Source organism: Elephantulus edwardii, unplaced genomic scaffold (assembly GCF_000299155.1).
Source record: "Elephantulus edwardii isolate Elephantulus edwardi_28Jun2011 unplaced genomic scaffold, EleEdw1.0 scaffold00242, whole genome shotgun sequence".
Taxonomy (NCBI): Eukaryota; Metazoa; Chordata; class Mammalia; order Macroscelidea; family Macroscelididae; genus Elephantulus; species Elephantulus edwardii.
The window spans coordinates 104,154-109,682 of NW_006399992.1; the positions used below are offsets into that span (position 1 = coordinate 104,154).

General features: G+C 38.6%; 1 pseudogene; it reads right to left on the bottom strand.

The window, feature by feature from the left end:
• Positions 1-5,529, bottom strand: part of LOC102849982 — a 49,005-nt pseudogene that overhangs the window by 10,882 nt on the left and 32,594 nt on the right.

Sequence of the window (5,529 nt, forward strand, 5' to 3'; positions counted from 1 at the left end):
CAACAACAACAACAATGTCAATTTGAGGAATAAGGTGTATCTGACTCAGGCTATAGTCTTTCTGATCACTTGCTATGTATCTGAAAGTTGGACAATGTATAAGGATGACAGACGAAGAATTGATGTGTTTGAGTTGTGTTGTTGGAGAACAGTGCTGAACATCCGATGGACAGCCAAAAGAGCAAACAGATATCAGATATGTCTTGGAGAGGGTGCCGCCAGAGTGCTCTTTGGAGGCAAGAATGATGAGGCTTCATCTCATGTATTTTGGGCATGTTGCTAGGAGGGGCTACTCCCTGTAGAAAGACATGCTGCTGAGAAGGGCAGAGGTTCATCAAAGGAGAAGTCCCTCAACCAGGTGGATTAACACGGTAACTGCTACAATGGGATCTTGTATATCAGGAAGTGTAAGTATGACACAGGATAGGACAGGGTTCAGATCTTTTGTTCACAAGGTCACTGAGTCATACTCAACTCAATGGCACCTAACAGCAACAACATCAGACTGTTTTAAGCTTATTCTTACCTTTAATCTCTTTTTTCTTTCTTGTGAATAACTGACCATCCTTTAGAAGTACTTTAGCCATTTCTTCTTTGGATTTTAAGTATTTCTTCAGTGTCTCTTCTGCCTCGTGACAACATGGGAATTTAGATAAGGGAGCTTATGGGATAAAAACAAAACAACTCTGTAATACATATGCTAATTCAATTTCATTTTACTGCCATGAATGGAAGAATGAATGAATGACTACAGTTCTTGAGGGGGCTCAATGTATGCTACCAGTAACAAGCCTCCTATCTAGTTCAAGGTAAGGTCTCTTTGTTAACAAATTAGTTGGTCACAGTGCCCTTTTGCTTGCTTAAACCATTGTTTGAAAGAGTCACTGTGATAACTTCCCAGGGGGAAAAATAAAGTATTCATTCAATAGGTTGTTTACCTGTACTCCCTTTTTAGGCATCTGGTAGTATTTGTTCTCCAACTCCTGTTTCTTCTCTATAAAGAGATTATAGCCTCCTGGTTTAAAAAATATTCCTTGTTTTACATCTTCTTCTAAAGGGCCAAAAATTTCCTGAAGTAAAGATTCACAATACTCTGTGGATTCTTGTGCATTCTGTTTACAATAATCATCTATCTTTGCTTTTAACTGATCCTGTGAAGTGATAAGGTAGCACAAATATCACAACAATCAATGAGGAGGATATTCATCACATGAAAACTGTTAGGAGATATTTTTACAGTAGGGATTGAGACATCTAAGCAGGTTTAAATCCCTCACCTTGTCATGAGATACTAAAATAACCCTAAAAGGTGTGTTTGTCAAAATAAGAGCTACTTCTGTGGGTGTGATTTCCCAAAACCTCTTTCCCCTGACTTTCTTGTTTCAGGGAATGATTCTCAAACACAGACACTATTTAACATCATGATGATGATGATGATGATGATGATGATGATGATGATATTTTCAAGTCTGTTGAAAGCAGGAGTGGCATCCACTTCCAAAATAGGAAATCCTAGGAACCTGGAGAAAGGACAAGATTTATACAGGTGTACAGGTCTTTCATTCATAGGGTTACTATGAGTCGCCTATGACTTGATGGCACTTAACAGCAACAACAATTTCAGTAATACTTGAGTCCATAAATATCAGAATCAAGCATGCCTGTGAAGAATTCTTGTTTTAATCACCTTATGATTTTGTAATTTTCAAAATTTATAATATAAACTAAAATTTTCATCAGTAAAAGGGAATGGGGAGTGGAAGAAGGTAGTATCTACCTCAGAGATTTTTTCTGTATATTCTGTAAATTATTCAGCCTTTTCTTTAAGTGCTCAGTAAAAGGTAACTACTGTACATAGGGAGCTCTGGTGGCCTAGTGGCAAAAAGCTGCGTTGCAATCCACCAGAGGGTCTGGTATGGGTCAGTTCTGACTCGGCAGTACACAACAACTGCACATAGGGTTTTCAAACACTGCAATAAGAAGACAACATCAGGACACAAAGATTCTTACCACTGAGCCAATTGGCAGCACCATGATAAATGTAGAAGAGATTGAGGTTGTTAACAATTCCAGCTTCCTTGGCTCCACAATCAACATTCTTGCACTAGCAGTGAGAAAATTAAAAGTAGAATTGCAATGGGAAAATCTGCTGTCAGGGACCTCTCCAAAGTACTAAAAAGCAATAATATCCATCTAGAGACTAACATGCGCCTGATCCAGGCCATAGGCTTTGCAATTAATTGCTATGCATCAGAGAGTTGGACAAGGAATAAGAATGACAAAAGAAGAATTGATGCCTTTGAGTTGTGGTGCTGGAGAAAAGTCTTGAAAATACTATGGACTGCCAAGAAAGCTAATAGGTCTGTATTGGAGAAGGTGAAGCGAAGTTTATCCTTGGAGATTAAGATTTTGAAGCTCTATCTCATGTATTTTAGGCACATGGCCAGGAAGAACTAATCCTTAGAGAAGGACATCATGCTCGGAAGGGTGGAGAGACTGTAGGAGAGGAAGACCTAAAATGAGATGGTTTCGTATAGTAACTAAGGCAATGGGGGTAGGTGTGTCAGAATTAGTGAAATTGGGTGAGGAGAGGGCAGGCTTCAGAGCAGCTGAAGGGTTGTTATGAATTGCAGGCAACTTGACGCCACATAACAACAACAAAAGGTAATTGATTATTCAGCAAACTACATAATAAGAGTACACATATTCTCAATGTAGGGCTAATGAAAGTAATGGTGGCTTCGAGACCTTTGCTCTGCTGCAAAATACCAAAGCCTATGTGGCATGGATGGATCAGGAGTGTCTTCCAGCCATTGCTTTTCCAGAATCTGCTAAAGGCAGCAGCCAACACCAGGCTGGACCAGTGACAAAACCATTGCCTGCCAGGTTGAGGGGCTGAAGTTTTAGACTACAGTCCCACCTAGAGCACTAAACCACTGCACGTGCTTCCTGGAGACCCCACTGCCTTGTGGCCTGTGGACCACCCAGCTGCCACCCGTGCTGTCCAGCACCAAAAGCAACAATATCACAGGTACTTTGGGTGAAACACTACTGTGTAGCTACCTCATGTGGGATTTCCTAAGCTCAAGTCGAAGAGGCCAGGTGGGGGCATGTTTTCAGGAGGGCAACAGTCATCCCATTCTTGGTTGACTATTGTTGAGGGAAGCACCAATATACAGGTCCTTCACAAAACATTGCGATACAGTGTGTTGTTCTATAGTTACAACAACCTACTATCTACTAAGAAAAGACTCACATAATGGTAAGAAAGAAGCAGACTACCTCAGTCAAATACAAAATAACCTTTCTCCTAAATAGGCAGACCCAATGAATACCCCAGATAGAAAGAAGCAGAAGAAATATGTTGATGTAGAATTATTTGAACAGCTACAGAAGAATATGTAAATGATGGAAGAAACAATGGAAGTAAGTAAGAGAGCAAATACCCCAGAGACAATCAAGAAGAAACAAAATGATGAGGAGCCACTTGAACAGCTATGGAAGAAAATGCAAAAAGATGGGGGGGGGAAATGATAGTATAGATAAAGAGGTATAAGAACTTAAAAAATCATCACAAGACAGGGAGGGTACAGCCAACACAGTACTGAAAATAACAGAAAAGCATAAAAATGCAATGTAGACTATTAAAACCAAAATGGCAGAAGTGTTCAACACACTGAGAAGACATAAAAGAAGAACTGAAGAGATGAAAAAGAGAACCAGTGAGCTGGAAGACAAAAGCCTCACTGGAAACATACTAGAAGGAAAATTAGAGCTGAGATGTAAAGAAAATGAAGAAAGTATTAGAATCACGTAGGATGATATCAAAAGGAACAATATACGTATGATTGTAATTCACAAAAATAGAAGTGACAGGGAAGTCACAGAGAAAACTGTGGAAGAAACACTAGGAGAAACCTTCCCTGGTATTTTGAAGAATGATAAAAATCTACATTCAAGAAGCACAGCAAACACCAAAGAGACTAGACACCCCCCCCAAAAAAAAAACCCAACCATAAAGATATATCATAGTCAGATTCTCCAAAACAAAAGATATGGATAGAATTATGAAAGCAGCATGAGAAAAACAAAGAGTTACCTATAAAGGGGAAACAATTAGATGATGTTTTGATTTCTCAGCAGAAATCATGTGAGCTAGAAGACAATGGGGTGGCATATACAGAAAGATGAAAGGAAACAATTGCCAGCCAAGGATCGTATATCCAGCAAAGCTCTCCATCAAACATGAGAGTTAAATTAGATTCATTGCAAAAATAAAGGAATTTAGGAAAACAAGACAAAAACCATAAGAAATTTTAAGTGAAGTCCTTACACGGAGACACCAAAGTAAAGTGTATGGCCAATCATAACCAGAAACAACAGAAAAAGGAATATGGCAAAAGTAAAACCTAGCCTGAAAATAATCACACTAAATGTGAATGAACTAAATGCACCAATTAAGAAAAAAAGAGTTAACGCAATGGATTAAAAAAAAAAATGTTGCCTACAAAAGACACATTAAAAAAAAAAGGAGAGAGAAAGACTCAAAAGCAAAGGCGTGGGAGAAATATACTAAGAAAATGGCAACCTCAAAAAGGCAGGAGTGGAGATACTAATCTCTAATAAAATAGACTGCAGAATTAAAAGCACATAAAAGATAAGGATGGGCATTACACACTGAATAAAGGCACAGAAGATCAAAAATACACATAATCTTGGTAAGTATTTAAACATCAAATAACAGACCTTCAAAATGCATAAAACAACAGTTAACAAAATTGAAGAAAGAAATAGCATCACAATAGTGGTAGGAGACTTCAACTCTCTAACAAAGGATAGGTCAACCCAAAAGAAACTCAACAAAGATGCAGAAGAGCTAAACAATCTTCTAACTTGACCTGTGGATGTATTCAGGGTACTGCATCCAACTAAAATTCAGTTCACTTTCTTCTCAAGTGACATGGTACATTCTCCAGAATTGATCACATATTAAGACACAAAGCTGCACACCCATGTTTATTGCAGCTTTGTTCACAATATCAAGGAGCTGGAAACAACCTAAGTGCCCATCAACAAACAAATGGATAGAGAAGTTGTGGTATATTCACATGATGGAATACTATGATGCATTGAAAAACAAGGAACTCATACAATATTATTCAAAATTGTTGACTGTGGAAAACATTATGCTGAGTGAAATATCCCAGTCACAAAAGGATAAATATTGCATGGTGTCACTGTTGTAAAAGAGGACTGACCTTGGGGTTGGGGAGAGACTGAGTAATACGGGTTCAGTATTATATACTGCACTGAAACAGAGGAGGGAGAAAACTGTTTAATAGAGATATGTGATTAGGTATTTCTGTCATGGCAGGAGTCTAGAGAGATGGCTACATGGTGGAGTGGACCTGGGGGAGGTTTTATAAAACAATGAAAGAATTTTTCTTTTACTTTTCCAAGAGGGTAGTGTTCTAGGCGGAGGTTTGGGAGGGGAGAAATGTGCAACAATGAATGAATGGAAATCCAAAG